This window comes from Dasypus novemcinctus, chromosome 2, assembly GCF_030445035.2.
Source record: "Dasypus novemcinctus isolate mDasNov1 chromosome 2, mDasNov1.1.hap2, whole genome shotgun sequence".
Classification (NCBI taxonomy): domain Eukaryota; kingdom Metazoa; phylum Chordata; class Mammalia; order Cingulata; family Dasypodidae; genus Dasypus; species Dasypus novemcinctus.
The window spans coordinates 60,905,274-60,922,897 of record NC_080674.1 but is presented as its reverse complement, the minus strand read 5'-3'; the positions used below and the strand labels follow the sequence as shown (position 1 = coordinate 60,922,897).

At 37.2% G+C, this 17,624-nt stretch overlaps 1 protein-coding gene and 1 long non-coding RNA gene across 2 annotated transcripts in view; one reads left to right on the top strand and one right to left on the bottom strand.

The window, feature by feature from the left end:
- Positions 1–14,802, bottom strand: part of LOC131280743 (uncharacterized) — a 28,036-nt gene extending 13,234 nt beyond the window's left edge. The window contains exon 1 of the long non-coding RNA XR_009188436.1: positions 14,676–14,802. This is a non-coding gene — a long non-coding RNA (uncharacterized lncRNA). The remainder of the gene's footprint in view (positions 1–14,675) is intronic.
- The window catches only part of PDE4D (phosphodiesterase 4D), a 1,544,760-nt gene that overhangs the window by 139,994 nt on the left and 1,387,142 nt on the right, over positions 1–17,624 (top strand). The gene's annotated exons all lie outside the window — the stretch shown is intronic.

The following is a 17,624-nucleotide window of genomic DNA, read 5'->3' as shown; positions in this document are numbered from 1 at the left end:
GCTATTATATTTGTTATATAGTTAAATATTATGTAAATTAATGTAAAATGGACAAGTAAATGAATAATTTATATGAAAACTGAGTGGAATGCTAGTCAAGTTGCTAAAGAAGAGTTGTTGCTGAATTAGGTGTGGGTGAGCCAATCATAAAAGTCTGGGGAAAAATGTGAAAATAGAGAATGATCTGTAACTCAGGCTACTTCCCACCTGTCTTTAATTTTTCACTTTATCATAAAGAAACAAAACTAGAAATTGTAGACGATGCATAGTGGAGATGCTTTATGCCAGACGTTGTACAAATCCAACTAGTAGCCCCACACAGCAAAGCAAAGACTTTGGCCCTACATCAAAAGACAAGTAAAGTATGTGAATTTAAATGTTTTTATTTATAAAGAATGTTTAAGGTGTTATTTTCAAAGATTCCTGGCTTTAGCAGATTTTTTGATAAGCTAATCAACTACTTATTCTGAATATGTCAAATAAGAGGGCTTCTCCTATGAGTATAAATTTCAAGCGACCAGTTGCTCTCCTCTTTATCAATGAGAAGGAAAGGCGAATCAGGTGCTACATATTCTCACTTCTCTGAGTGTCCTAAAGACAGGGAAGGTGCTCAGGTAAGCTTGTCTGTTCTGGAACCAGGATAAACAGCCCTTCCAGCAGTTGGTCTCAGCAGGAGCGAGGACACGGACCCTGAAGGGGAGGGTGTCCTGTTGCCTTGGTTTGTCCTGGAGCAAAACCACTAGGGCCTCCTTCTTATGATGCGACCCATGCCAAAGGAAACTACCTGCACATCCCACACCTATTTTTCAAACACAGCATTTGTAGCTTAATTGAAATTTTAGTATTACAGTTAAGGGCTATAGGTATCAACCACTTCAGAGAGAAGTCTGGTGATCAAAGAAAGGGTCCCTAAAAATGTGCCACTTCCTTGGGACTTCCCCACCCCAGTAGAAGGTTATTTTAGGGTCATCTTACCCAGATGATACTCCTGTTATTACCTTATCATAGAATAAATACAGGCCACCTTGTCTTCTATTATTATGTATTTTAATCACCAATTAATTTGTAATTTCCTTGAGATCAGGTAATAGTCATATTAAAAGCTCCGTACACTACCTAGCATAGTACCTGAAAAAGAGTAGGTGCTCAATAGATGTAGAAATAATGATCAAGTACCTAAACTGGGATATCCCATTATTTCATAAGGCAGTTGTAACAAGTCTGTCTCCTATGACAAATTTCTATTTTATCACATCAGTTTGTTGTCTCTTATTTCATCTTTCTATTCATTGTGCTACCCATTACAGATGATGCTGTGTACTTTAATGTTGAGAAATGGCCACCCTATATTCATTTAGCTGCTTTCTTGGAGTTGGGTGAATATGAGACAGTATCTTTTATTCAATAGTGAGCTAAACTCAGTGCACATGAAATTCATGGCCTGCCTTTCTCTCTTCTGCAGATAGTCAGTCATGGGCCTTTGTTTGCCTCTTTCAATATAGCAATAGCCCAGAGGTGAATTTTTCAGATAGCATGGCCACCCTGGGAGATCTGGCCCATTTGGCGGGCCCTGCTGTGACACACACCAATCAACCCAACTCTTTTTATGTCTTCTTTCCATATTGTAACTCCCATGAGGTAAAAAGCTAAGCTACATTAAGCCGTATAAAAAGAAATTTGAAATCATGATGTGCAACTGCTCAGTAATTGTAATTAGTAAAATATGCATCTTGAATTTGCTAACTGATATTTGAAAAAAAATGTTATCAGTTTTACCATTTATATTTAAGTATTTGCCTGCAAAACTTTTTAGTATTGCTCACAGAACTTTATAAGTGGCTTCGAGTCATATGGAGAAATATGGCAAATGATCAGGAACAGATGTCTCACAAAACCAAGAACATAAACATAATTTATAATATTTATAAGAAAAAAGTATATTTTGACTTTCAAAGTATGAGTTAAAAACTGAAGTTGAAATTTTTGGAGTGGGGCAAATATTTCTTTTAGTATAAACTAAAATGTGTGGGAAAGATTTATGACTAAAATAGAACAAAAGATGGGCAAGCCTTCTAATAGCAGTGAGAGAATATGTTAGAAAATATCCACCTATGTAGATATTCTGAACCTGAGGTTATGAAATGGAGACATTATTAGAAAACAAGGTAGTATAGAATATCACTGATAATTAGTTTATTGATTTGTTCATTTATTTAACAAAAACTTGTTGAGAGGCCATATTCTATATGCAAGACCTTATTGTAGATACTGAGCATTTAGTTGTGAACAAGCCAGTTATGGCCCTGCCAACATGCAACTTACACCATAGAATGGGAAACAGATACTAAACAAATAGTTATATTATCATATATAATTACGGTATCAGAGGGATGCTTTCCTAAAACAGATTACAAAATAGGCCCAAAGGCAAGATGCAAATGGGGAGCATTAGGAAATTCTCCCTATTAAGAAATCTGCTGGAAGGCTTATTCTGTTGATGCAAAGCATCTGATAATTCTTGATTGACCTTGTGAGTATGTTAGACTTAAGTTAAAATTAGGTTTGGCTATTCATAAAAACTGGATGATAAAGGGAAGAAAGCGACCCATGTTATTTTAAGGTTCTCAATAGTCAGATGAGGAGCAGGACAATGATGATGTGTATGTGTAACTTTGTAATAGCAGGAGACAGTCCTATTTATTAAGCACTTTCCTAAACCCTTTACAGATACTTCTTCATATAACAACTCTCTGAAATGGGCATCACTGTCCTCAGTTTACAAGAAAAATTGAGGCTCATTGATTTCAAGTAAAGTGCCAAGTGATGGAGGACAGAAGATGCTAAATAATGAATGGATGTATGAGCAAACCAGTACAACTAGTAAGAGGTAGATATGAGTTTTGAATTTAGGTGTGTGTGAACTTCAAACCAGAGAATTGAACTCCTCTCTAATATATGAAGTATTTCATTCATGTCATCAGTCTTCTACTAAATATTCAGCAAGCTCCTACTATGTGCCAAGCCTGTACTAATTAGTGGTAATGCAAACATAAAATCATATATCAAGAATTTTATGTATTAGAAGGGGAAGAAATGTATCAATAAGGATGTTCATAACAATGCACTAAATATTAACAGAGAAATATATACAATATGCCTAGAAGCACAAAGGAGTAAGGATTCAATTTTATTTGGGTAACATAAAAGGAAGAATAGATTTGGGTAGAAGAGAGAGAGGAAGATGATGTGTTCTATCTTTATACATGTAAGTCTGAAGTGCTCTTGGGGCATTCAGATGCTGTTAACTACCATGCAGCTATATATATATGTTTGGCTCACTGGGGAAAGATCTTGACACCAAAGAGGAATTTGGGAGTCAGAATATAAGTAAAAACCATGAGAATAAAGTTTTCTCAGATGGAAAAAATAGAAAAAATGGCAAAATGATAGATTTAAATCTAACAATTGTAGTGATCATATTACATGTAGATGGTCTCCACATGCCAATTAAAAGGCAGTGATTGTCAAATTGGGTTAAAACTCAAGCCTAACTATAATATATCAAGGATAGGAGAAATGCTTTTTAAATATAAAAACTCAAAATTGTTTAAAAATAAAAGATGGAAAAAGATATACCATGCTATACTAATCAAAAGAAAACTGTAATGGCTGTATTCATATCAAAATATATTTTAATGCCAAAAAAATTTTTACTAGGGACAAAGAGGGCCATTTTATAATGTAAAACATCAATGCATCAAGAAGGTAGAACACTCATAAACATTTATATACTTAATAATAAAGCTTCAAAATACATGAAACAATAACTGACAGCTCACAACTGTAATCAGAGCTTTCACCACCTCTCTCTTGAGGGTTGATAGACTAAGTAGATAGAAAGTCAGTAATGATAGAGAAAACTTGACAAAACACAGTCAACCAACCCACCTTAACATTCATGGAGCACTCCACCAAACAACAGCAGAACATACATTATTTTCACATGCATAGGAACATTTACCAAGATAAACTATATTCTAGTCCCTCACTTAGTAGTCTCAATAAATTTAAAGGGTTGCAGAGTATTTCTCTAATCAAAATTAAATTAAATTAGAAATCAATTACAGAAAAATGTCTGAAAAATTCCCCCAAGTCTGGAAACTAAATAACATACTTCTAAACAACCCGTTGGGTCAAAAATAAGCCAAATGGGAAATTAGAGAGTATTTTGAACAGAATGAAAGTAAATATAGCATAGGAAAGTTTGTAGGATGTTGACGAAACAGTACTTAGGGGGAAATTTATAGTACTAACTGCCTATGTTCAAAAGAAGAAAGAACTCAAATCAACAACCTCAGCTTCTACCTTGCAAAACTAGAAAACAAGAGTAAATGAAATCCAGAACAAGCAGAAGAAAGGAAATAATAATAATAATCAAAGCAGAAATCAATGACATGGAAAACAGAAAAATGCTGTGGCCACCAGTAAAAACAAAAGCTGCTTCTTTGAGAAGATCAATAGTATTGATGATTCTCTAGCCAGGATTAATCAGGAAAAAAAAGAAGGCACAAATGACCAAGATCAAGATTTGGAAAGGTGACATAACTACAAATTCAACATATATTAAAAGGATAGTAGGGGATAATAAGGGAGTGTGTTCTTTATCATCCCAGCCTCCAGGGTGCCTTGTACAGAAGTCTTATCTGTCTCTGCGTGGGACATGCAGTTCCCCCTCAGTGACTGAAATTTCTTAGGTTCTAAACTATCACATCAGCCCACATGTAGTTGTTTAAAATGTGTTTTAACTTCACATGCTTTCTCCTCACTACTGTCATTGGCTGAATTGTTCTTCTTCTTGCCAACTGGAGATAAAAGCATATGTGGTTCTCTTTCTTCCCTAGAAGGAGTCCTTCCTTTCTGGATTTTAGTTGGTTTAGATTTCTTTCTACCCCGGTTAAATAATTTAGTGCTTCCCTGTTGTTAAAACAAATAAACAAACAAACATGGTTTTGGAACTTATTTGGCTTGTTCTTCTTATGAAGGTGAATGGGATGGTCTTTATGGCTTTCTATGTCCTAATAAGAAACAGAAGTCCCAGCTGACATGTTGTTCCACTGGCCCCATACCATCTGAAATTCTACCACTTCTCTGACCTCATAGTACTAGTACCTCCTAGTACTATCCCCCCTCACTCAGTCTATCCCAGCCACGTTGGCCTCCTTGCTGACGTTAGAACATGCCAGGCGTCCTCTTATTCAACGGCATTTTTACTGGCTGTACCTCGGCCTGAGGTCAAATCCCCCCAGAGATACCCACTTGGCTTACTCTGCCATCTCCTTCAAGGTTTTGTGTAAATGTTTTCCTCTTATTTGGGCCTACTCTGACCTTCATATTTAGAATTGCAATCCTGATTCCACTGCACTGTTTACTCTTCATTGTCCTTACCACCTTCTACTCTAACATAAAATTGACTTATTTACTAAGTGTATTGTTTTCCCCTATTCCACTTGCATATAAATTCCACAAGGTCAGGGATTTTTGTGGGTACTGTTCATTGCTGTATCCCTGCTGTCTGGCACAAACTGGGCCTTCTATAATGATTCAGTAATGAATGAATCAAGAGGAAACATCTCTAATGATAGGCTCCATGTGGCTTCTAAACCCAAGTTTATTATTAATTCTGTAAGATGCTACTTTAAAAGGAAAATAATGGTTCCACTGTCACTGAAGTCCTGGAAGTTCCTATATTAGACAAAATTTAACAAGTTTCTGTACCATAGGACTTCCAACCTTTAATATGCTAATGTAATCTTCGATCTCCAGCGGTGACGTGGAGATCAAATATAGCATTTTCCAGGCATTTTTTCACCCTGCAACTTTTTCTTTTTTTCTGAATCATCTTGGGCAACTAATGTGTCATAGAACTCATTTTGGGAAATACTGTGTTTTTTAGGTCTCTCTCTCTCCTGTTCTTTCAAGAGATTCATTGCTATGTCACATGAATTTCAATCAATTTAGATTCCTCCCTCTAGGAAAGAGAATGACTCCTTTGCTTCATATGTTGAAGAAAGTGGTTTGAAACCATGTTATTTCTGTTTCAATAGAATCTTTTTTTCTCTTTTGTTCTTACTTTTTCTTTATTTTTCCCTTTCTCTTGGTTATCTGTTCTGAGTTTATTTGCATTAACGCTGCCCTGAATGAGATACATTCTTCCCTAAAACGAATTCTTAATTCTTGTTCTTTTCATAGATTTCTTGTTATTAGATAAAGATTCCTCAACATTCATAATTGATATACTGGGGAGTGATTGTATGCATGGATGGCAAATTGGGAAAAGTCAGATCTTTGAAATGTATGTTCTTGCCTCTGAATGAGGGTAAAGAAAGGTAAAGGAAACAGAAAAGAGAAGAAATATAACAAGTGTAGAAATGTTTAAAGAATATTTTAGAACAAATGAGAGAGCAGGAAGAAAACAGAAAATGAGGGAACGGGCTTTAAAGGGAAAAAATAAAAAGAAGATGAAAGTAGCAAACATTTGTTCAGAGTAACTATGTCCCAGGCTTTGTGCTAGTTGGACCCTTTCACATATATAAGCCTTCTCAACAGTCCTCTGAACTAGGCATTGCCATTATTATTTTACAAATGCTGAAACTGATCAGGTAAGTAATTTAGTGCTTCCTTAACTTGTCCTGTCTACACAGAAATGATATTCATATTTGCAAGGCATTTGGGATTAATCGTAAGCCACTAGCCTAGGGACTTTTGTGGCCTCAGCCACCTATCCCGAGAGTTGACAGGATCAATATCTGTGGAAGCTGTAATCTATTCTTGGTTGAGAAGTCATGAAGTAAACTGTCCAATGTCACACAACAGGATAGTGACAAAGCCAAGATTAGTTCAAGTCTTTTGGAGTTTACGGTCTACTTTTTCCAGGTACCCTAAGTCTATAAAGATGAACAATGCATAGTCCTGACCTTGAGGCAATTACAGCCTGCTGGGGGAGGGTAGAGAAGAGAAAAAGAACTACGAGGGATCATAAGGTCTAGAGGTATTAGGGAAAATGAAAAGAAAAAGAAAACAGTATTTAACTTGGCCTCCAAGAATGAATAGTTTTGCGAGATGGGACAAAAAGGGAAGAGGGTGAGGACATTCTGGAAGGTGGGAACTTCAGACTACTTGAAGTGGCAGTAGCCCTGAACTGGGTGAAGGGAAGACAGGGAGCAGAAGTTGAGGCTGGACAGGTGAACTGCATCGGGTGGAAAGGACCTGCGCTGCAGAAATGACAGTGGACAGAGGCAGGAGGAACAAAGATCAAACACAGTGAATTTTTAGATGTAATGAATAAAGGATGATTGCGATTTCTGTACTGGTTTCTGTGGAGGCAGGAGGTTCATACTGAAATAAGGAAGTCTGGAGGAAAAGCAGGCTTTAGCAGGAAGAAAAACACGTTTTGATTTTGGACTTGGTGGTTTGGGACACTTTGTGGTGTGTTTGGGGAAGATTCCTGTCTGAAGTAGATAGGTAGAAATCTGCTACTGAAACAGAATAGAGTGAGTTGGGGTCGACTTAGCTCTCCCCTCCCTAGTATGCATCTCTTTTCCAGTATTTCCTTCTATAGTAAATTAACAATGCTGCCTGTGAATTTAAACAGATGTCTGAAATGGTTGAAAGTTCCTATCAACTGTCAGAGTAAGTTCAATAATGGTGATCACTGTTTCCTGTGCAACACTGGTCTCCAAACCTTGGATACTTGTGGCATAGGAAATACATGGGATAGATTTCTATTATCTTAGGAAGCCCTTATTTTAGATAATAAATAGCTTTTTATTTAATATAAATAATATTTATTGAGTCTTAATATATGCTAGGCACTGTTAGACATAATTTATATTTATAAGCTCATTTAATTCTCACAATATTATTTACTGATAAAGAGTAAGTAACTTCCCAACCTCCCAATATGATGCATCTTTTGCTTAGGCTTGGGTGCTGAGGGTTCAGTAGTTTCTGACATTTGGTGGTGTGTTCCTGTGGCCATGAGATGCAGATTTCCATGACTCATGCTATATCTACAAATTTGGTTTATATTTCTTTCTAATTTGCTTCTCAGGAACATTCCCATCTTCTTATTGTAGTTAACCTATTGTTGGTGACTTGGTTATGTTTTCAGATCATTTCTATTCTTAAAGGTTGAACTTTTTAATATTCATAAATCATATCAAAGACCTTGGACTTGTGCTTCTGGGAGGATGGAGAAGATGGACTACACATACTTTTTCCTATTCTTCCCACTAATTACAACTAAAATTCCTGGACATTATGTACAAAACAAACATAAGAAAACTCTGAATGGTGGCAAGTAGGCAGCAAACTAGCTAGTGACCTCTGGACCCAAGGAACAACACAGTTGTGGGTTTCCTGAGTTTTCTTTTTGCCTCATGTATCCCAGACTCAGAGCTGAAGGGTCCGGCAGCCTGCAAGCACAAATGAGCACAGCAAAAAAATCTCTCAGTAAAGCTTGCTCTCTCGAGCCAAAGAACCAAGAAAGGAGCAGCCTAACAAGACAGAAAGCTTTTAAACAATAATCCTCCCTACTCCAGGAAATACTAGAAAATAGACTATGCACCCTTGGCAACAAAAACTGAGTTGGGGTCCTAGATGGGAGTGGTGTCAGAGAAGGCAAAGTAGAGGCTAGGAATTCCAGCCCCAGCTGGTAATGAGGCACCCCCACTGGAGTATTAGTAGAGGCCACACTTGGGAAACCAGAACTCCCACCTCTACATAGCAAAAATTAGGGGCTTGCCCCTTGGGAGTTAGAGGCTGAGTAGGAAGCTTTGACTTTTACTTCCACCTGGCAATAATGAGACAGTGCTTCCTCTTCCTATGACCAAGAAGTATAATAGAAAGCCAGTCAAAACTGAAGGCTTAAATAATAGCCAGAGTCTCACCATAATGAGAAAATGCCCAGGTTTCAATCAAATATCACTAATCATACCAAGAACCAGGGATACCTCAACTGAAGATAAAGATAATAGAAGTCAGTGCCAATGCGGCAGAGATGTCAAAATGACCTGACAACTATTTTAAAGAAGTCACGATAAAAACACTTTCAGTGGACAATTCTAAACACATTTTAAACAAAGAAAAAATATAAAGCCTCAACAATGAGATAGAAAAATAAAGATAAAATGAAAATTATAATAACTGAAATAAAAACCTTAGGGGATGTGCACAACAGTAGAATGGAGGGTACAGAGGAAAGGATCAATGAACTGGAAGACAGAAAAATAGTAGTTACCCAATCTAAACAAGAGAGGGAAAATATTAATAGATTGAAAAAATTGAAAAATCTCAGGGACTGATGCAACTGAAACAAATTTAACATTTGTACCACTGGAGTCCTACAAGGAGAGGAGAGAAAGAAAGGAGCTGAAAAGTACTTTAAAAAATAATGGGAAAAGATAAAGAATACAGTAGAGCAAAGATGAAAAGAATTAAGATAACAGTGAAAATTAATAAAATGGAAAATAATGAGACAATTAACAAATACAAAAATCAAAAAGATTAATCAGACAAATATCCTCAAGATTAATCAAGAAAAAGAGAAAATGCATAAAGAAGTTATATTAAATGCAAAAAAAAAAACCGACTGAAATCTTCCTGAATTTGGAAAAGAATAAAACGTAGTACAGGTTCAAAAGATGAGTGAACCTCAAAGAGAGGAAAACTAAATAAATCCATTGCAAGACATATCATAATTACACTTCTGAAAACTAGAGACAAAAAAATTCTTAAAAGAAGCCAGAGAAAAATAACACCTTACTTAATAGGGAAAAAAAGTTCTTTAAATGACATTTTTAATTAGAAACTATGGAGGCAAGAAGGCAGTAGCACAATGTTTCTCAAGTGCTGAAAGAAAACTGTCAAGCCAGTATCCTATTCATAGTGAAAATATCCTTCAGGAATTATGAGGAAATTGAGATACACTTAGATGGAGGAAAATGAAGAGAATTTGTCACTAGGAGATTTATTCTCAAAGAATGTCTAAATGAAATTATTAAGAAAGGTAATAGTAAAAGAAAGACTCTTGGAATAATCAGGGAGGAAAAAAAAGAACATGGTAAATAAAAATCTGTATAAAAATTTTTTCTCTGTTTTGTTTTTTTAATATTGGGGCTCCCCTGAGTTGGTTTTTTCATGTTTGGTTGTTGTTTTGTTGTTTTTAGGAGGCACTGGGAACTGAACCTGGGACCTCCCATGTGGGAAAAAGCACTCAATTGCTTGAGCCACATCCACTCTCTAAACATTATTTTCAAGTGCCCACAAATACCAAGATTGACCATATCCTCATCCTATTAAAAAAAACGAAATTATTCAGAGTATATTCTCCAACTACAATGGACTCAAACTAGAAATCAATAACAGAAAATTTCTAAACACTTGGAAATTATTTTTAATAATTCACATGGTGAAGAAGTCTCAAGGGAAATTTAAAAAAATACATGGGACTGATTAAAATATAAATACAAAACAGCTCTCAGAATTCCTTAATAGGACTTTAAAAAGGTGCTTGCTCACCTGTCCAGGAGCTTTTTTCCACCTTGAACTACATACATTTTTCCATATCACCATTTTCTCTGTATGTGCCAGACCTTCTACTAGATGATACCTCTGTTTAGACTGTGTTTCCTTCTCCCTTGTGGCTAATCCTTACTCTTCTTTTTGCTAAAATAAAACCTCTGAACAGATATCTTCCTTGACCCCACCTCCCTCAAGACTGGGTTATATACATTTTGATTGTTTCTAGTGTTACATTTACACTGAATTTCAATTCCCTTTTAAATTATTTATCTTATTCAATAGCTCCTTATGGTAGGAATTATCTTGTTCACCACTGTGTCCTAGCATCAGGTCCGGTGTCTCTATCATATAAATGTATCCTTCATCTAAGGATATCTTAATTTCCTCATAATTCTTGAAGGATATTTTCACTATGAATAGGATACTGGATTGACAGTTTTCTTTCAGCACTTGAGAAACATTGTGCTACTGCCTTCTTGCCTCCATATTTCTAATTAAAAATAGGTCATTTAAACTCTTTTTTTTCCCCTATAAGTAAGGTGTCATTTTTTTTCTCTGGCTTCCTTCAAGAATTTTTAAAATGTTTATTGGGTGCTGGCAAATCAATGACAGAGAGGTTTTCAGGTATATGAAATCTGTTAGAAAGTCTCAAATTATATTATAGATAATTGACTTCTCTGTTTATTAGAGTTCTCACCTTCTTATAGCAGAGTATCTGGAAAAACAAGTACCTAAAATAAATGGAGGAATATTCTAATTCTGAAATATTTTATTTTCCTGAGGTATAGTAGATGTTTTAAAAGACATTCAGTTAGCAATCAAATTTTTAAATATACTTTCAGTTCTTTTCTCTAGGTTCCATTTCCTTTCAGAACCATTCTGGAATTCTGGGATTCTGATTTAACTGACACTATTCCATATTCTGAGTTCTTGCCTCTTTTCTACTTAGGTTCCTGGGTTGTATGTGGTGACTGCCCAATGTATGCCTAGTCTGCACTAGGTCTGATACCAGTAAAACTCTTCTCGGGTTATTGAGCAGGCATTCTTCTTCAACGAGTGATAAAAATACACCACTCTAACAAAGCAGATCTGTGGGATCCCTTCTTCCTGGGAGCGCTAACTCCAAACTTTGAAGGAAATGCCACGTTTACAGGATTACAGTTCATTTCCTATAGGCATATTTACCTTGGGAAATTTTATAACATAAACCAAAGTTTAGTAAATAAACAGTAGTTGAATATATGTATAGGCTGGTGACAAACACTACAGCCCAGCATCTCGAGGGCCTTCTTTCAGGGTTCCACTAGAATTCTTCACCCAGGGCCATCTGTGTTTCACCGTCTTCTCCTGATTTTGGTTTTATCAGGTCATCTTTAGCAGTCTATGGAGCACAATCTTGTTGCTGACTTCCAAACACTCAGTGCTCATTTCTCTAGTTGGGGGAGCCTGGCCCAACTAATACCCTTTCTGAGTCTCTCTTCCTGGACTACTACTTCCCAACTCGGAAACTAGAAATGTTTTTTCTTGCTCCTGTGCTTTCCGCATGCAGTTCTGTCCAGGAATCTGAATCCCTTTCTTCAACCCCATCTCGTCTGCTTATCTAAATTGTTTATCATTTTTCAGGGTTCAGTTGAAGTTTCATCTTCCTTCTCTTGCATTTAGGGCATAGATCAGGGTCTCTAGGTACTTTGCCACTTTTAATACTATATTCCATTCTATCAAATTATCTCATATTCCTTTAGAGCAGGGGTTGTATCTTTTACTTTATAAGGAAAAGTATGGCCCAGCACAGTATATGACTGTTTGAGGCCATTTACGTGTCGTGCTTAATTTGAAATGACATATTGAGCTGCTTGTCTCACATTTCCCACTCTCCCGTCTGACAGCCGGGTTAGCACAAGGAAGACTTGAGGCTCTTAGAACAACCTTCTGGTATATTTGCTGGCTTTCAGCATTATTATATAGGGATTTTTCTTTTGTGGGGATTATGCTTCTCTGGAATCTCATGTAATTGACTCAAAATCTCTGTCAATTTTCTTCTCACCCAGTATGGGACAGTGAGGAGAGAATTAGAAGTTGAAATTGGATGATTAAAGGTTGGGGGAACTGGTTAGCTTCTTTGTTCCTTTAATTCGCAGTTATAAGGAAAGAATTGACTCAATTACATTTCTTTGAGCTTGATGTCAGTCTTCTTCAACTTAATACCACCAGCACCGAACACCTGACGCATCAAAAAGGCACATAAAAGAAGGCTGTCAACATATACTTGTTGAATAGACTTATCACACCAAGGAGGGTGGCTATAAAAATAATACTAATCTCACCCTAAAATGGAAATAACATCAATAGCCTCTCTGCCAGTCTGTCATTAACAATATCTTGGATCCTCTTTGATAATCTGGAATCAGTGTTTCCAGAGAATCCTTCCATAGCAATTCAAAGCTTGTGGAAAGAACCTATTGCAATAATAAAGAATAATGTAGAAATTTTGAAATGGTAAATATTTAAATAGAAATTCATGTACTCTAAATGTAAGTCCAAAGTTACTTTTTCAGAGCTGTATGTAGGGACCTGAGTGATAAGCAGAGAGCCTATTGAAAAAAAATGTCAGTTCCCTATTCCTAATGACTTCAGTATGTCAAGGGAAAGCTCAAAACATCTTCACTGAGTTAGACTCCCAGCTGACCTGGCTGTCCTGGAAATGGAGCTCTTGGCCAGGGTTAAGTGGTGACATTTTATAAGGAAGTGACATTGATTTTTGTTTTTTTTTTCTCTAGGACTTAACTCATTTACCTGAAATAGAATTGATTAAAGAATTGATAGAAAAAGGAAAATGAAATGATAGAAATAAAGATGATGTACGTGGTACAATCTTTAAAAATTTACCATTCTGGTTATATAGTCATGATTATGAAAAATTATTCTGGCTTGAATGAAGTAAATTCTTCAGCTTCTATGCTTTAAACTTTAAAATGAATACCTAATTACTCAGATTCAAACATTCAAGAGCTATCAGAAGATATACTAGTGAGTTCCTCTTGCTCCTACTCTCTAGCTTACTTTATTATAAGCTGCTGTCCTAAATCACCATTAATCTTTTTTTTTAAAATATGACTCCTCATTTTCCCATCTACAAATGAGCTTTACTTCCCTATCTTTGTTAATGATACACTCATTCTTCCAATTACGAAGGTCAAAAAACACCAGCTTAAACTTTGATTCTCCTTTGCCCCTCTGAACCACTGCCTCGTAGTGATTTTTCTCTAACAATGTGTTCTATACCTGGACCTTCATGCCCACTCTATCTCTTCCCTAGTTCAAGTTCTCAGATAGCAACCTTCTATGTGGTCACAACACCTTCAGTCTCCCCCAGTTCAGTTCATCCCATGTACTACTGTAAGACAAATAATGATTTTTCTATTCTCTAGCTCAAAAACTTTTACTAGCTTCCCAATACCTATAAGAATAAAATGAACAAAACTTGACTTCCAAGATATTCACACCAGCATTGTTTATAATTTTTAAAAAGTTGGAATAACATAGATTGTCCAACAACAGGGAAATAGTTAAATCAAATATAGTTATAGCCTCATAATGAAATATTATGTGGCCATGAAAGGTGGCATTTTTGAAGAATTTTTAATGTATGAAAATGAGAACTACATAAGTATGCAACACAGTATACCATGTAAATAGAAAATGCAAAGATATTAGCAGCAGTTATTTCTGGGTGGCTCCGTTTCAGGAAATTTTGTCTACATTTCTCAAGTTTTCTACAAAGAATGTGCATTTTCTCATAATCAGAAAAACTTGCTTCAATTATTGGGGGCTGGAAGGGACCTTATGAATTATTTAGTTTGGTTGTTTTTAAAATATTTTTGGATCATGGGCCTTTTTGCAGATCCGATGAATGATATGGAAGTTTTCTGAGGAAAATGAATATTTGCCCATAGGGAGAAAATTTGGTATATAATTTCAGCAGGTTTTTATAGGTTAGGAACATTCTAACAGTACAATTTCCTCATTTAAGAGATAATGGCAGACCCAGGAGGTTTACTTAGCCAGGAATGGATTTTACAATTTCTAGCTTTTACCTCCCTGTGAGGCTGTCCAGGAGACTCAGGATCATGTTGCACGCATCCCTGCAGGCTAATTCAAGTTGTGTGGTTCTTCTGGACCGTTTGCAAGTTGCTAAGCCTGTGAGGCACCAGCCACACCTGAAGAGGTTCCCCTTTACTTTTGTGAAGGAAGTTCGTCCTCAGTGGCAGCTGCACAGGGAGTGGCTCCACGGCTCCTCCTCCCTGTAAAAACACAGTTTTATTGGAGAGACCAAGAGGAACAGCTCTAACTCAGTGGTGACTCCTAAAAGTAAGCAAATACGATGTGTTTCTGAGAGCACTGCATTTTATTTCTATTACTTTCTTGAACAGTTTTTTTTTGTGCTTTATGATCTGATTGTGCAGCGGTGATACTTTTACTTTGAGTATGTTTGTCTTCTCTCTTTATCTGGCAGTTCTCTTTATGTGACCTTGACTGTGATGATAATGGTAGGAAAGGAGGCCTCTCTTGTCGGTTTATGCTCTGATCATTCCTTGCAACCTGGGCGCCATAGTAGTTCCCTGTGCAGTACCTCAACGGTCACCTACGTGTGGGTGAGGAAAGCCTCCCTTTCCCGGGCGCTAGGTGATTCTGTTGTGTCACTGCTTCGACTTAGGCAATAATGAGGAAAAATACCACTAACAAGAGCAACACACAGCGGTGCCAGCCTTTCACCTGGGAATGAATGAGAGATATCCCTACTTTGTCAGAAAGTCTTCAAGGGCCTTGGTAAATCTTACCAGACTGCAGATTTTGCAGATAAAGGAGTGTTTGCTTCGGTGCAATAAAACTGGTCAACAGATCAAGAAACAGCTGTTGGTTTTTTGCAAGTTGATAAGCCTTTCACAATCTAATATCTGCAGAGTGCCCTGGATCAAACTAGAGGATAGAATCCTTGCATTGAACAGAGGAGTTTTGTACAGGTAAGGAAATGAACATTGCTGAGTGCTTCCAAGTACCAGTACCTGGCAGGGTACTTTCAGCAATGGTATAGCATTTGACTCTGAAGAAAACATTGTGGAGTAAGTGGAATTGTCCTTGTTTTTACAGCTGAGGAAACTGAGACCCAAAGATTAAGTATTTTGCCCAAGGACACAGAGTTTATTGACAAAGCTGGGTGCGTGCTTCCAGCTGGAGCTTTCTCCTCTCTAATAAACAGCTCATGTGGTAGCAGATTGCTTTGGAGTATTCTAATTATCTCTTGTCGGTATCTGTGTGCTTTAAGTATTTTTAATTATGTATTATAGTCTCATTAATAATAATGAGAAAATACAGAAAGAATTATATACACACCAGTTCTAGCCCAACCTCAACCACTTATAGGCACCTGAGACAAGATTTCTCCTCTTTTCTTTGTCTCTGTCTGAATAACTGTTGTATTTTTTTCTAGTCCTTTCCCCAAGCAATTTCTAATGTAATTGTAATCAAAATGTATATACAGTTTTAATTCCTTATTGTTCATTTATTATTTTGTGCATATTGCTTCATTCTGTCACACATCATTTTTAATAAGATTTGCCTGATAAAAAGGACAGCAGAACAGTCAGAGCAGAAACCATGTAGGGTTAAGATAGCAGTCATCTACTTTATTTCAAGCCCCTACATCTGTTATAAAGGGAAAAGCAAACTATGGTTTGATCTGTAGGAGCCAATAAGGAGAACATAGTTATGTTTTTTGGCTGAGTATGCAACACAAGAGAAAATGTATCCACTGATTTCCCACTTCTACTTCACTGATGGTCCTTTGAAGACAGTAAGATGGATGTAACTTTCAGATGTCTTCCTTCTACCCTTTTAGAAATAAACTCCTAAATTTGTGGAGTCAGATTGTATGTACATCTGGAGGTGGCCCAAGATATGAAAACGAAGACTGATACGTACACTGCGTATATACCCATGTGTGAGCACTTTTGGAGTTCAGGAAAAGGGACACCAAATCAGAAGTCTGAACCCTGCTAGTCTCCTGCCTGTCCCAAATGACCCACACCCATCCACAGAGGCACGCAGTGCTAGCCTGGTAGGGGAGCTGGCACTGAGGTCGAGGGCAGAGAAAGACAAGTGAGCAAATTAGACAGATGCCAGCTAGCACTCCTCTATTCTAGAGCTGACCTTTTCCTCTACGAAAAATTTAGATTGTTAAACTTTCCAACTTCAGGACTTCTTTCTTTATAAAAATTCCATGAGAAAGAACACTGATTCTATTTTCTGTATCTCAGTTGTCTGCTTTCATGAGAGTCTTCCAGTATCTTGCTGTGGGGAAGCAAATGCTTGGCACTCTCAGCAAGAGATGAAATTTCTGACTTACTCTACTTGGTTTCTCTCTCTCTCCCTCAACCACCCCCAAGCCCCCCAACTCTGTCTCCCTTCCTTAAATTCACTGATGATAAGATTGTGTTTAGGGCAGGAAAGTGGCCTCCTGGTTGAGAGACAACGGTAGGCCCAGTCTTTGTAAACATCTGCCTGTTCTTCCAGCTGCACCTTGCTTTCCACTTCCTGCCTTCAGCTACTTCTCGGCAAGCCCTCTTAGGAGAAGCACCCTTCCCCTTTAGTCCTCGAACAGCTGCCTCTGCCACCCTGCCTGCTTTCTCGGGAGGGACCAACGTTCTTTGCGCTTGTGTAACTTCTCTTCTTGTTATCGCAGTAACCTAAGTGGGACTTTATGTCTTTATGAGCTTTGTATTGAATACAGTTGTCAGAGAGGCTGCTTCAAAGAGGTACCTTACCTTCATTGGCCCCTGCCCAGCGCTCAGCTTGGGAAAGGGTGTGACATCCCATTCTAAGCATTTTTTTAGAGGAGTAGGCGTATTGATGCTGGACCTGGGTCACCCTCAGCACTCTTTGTGGGTCTGAGGTATTCTGTGTAGAAAGTAGATGGAGGCTGTCAGAAGAGAAAAAGGAGTTTTTCTGTGTCCAAAGCCCCACTAGCTAAGGCTTTCTGACCGATT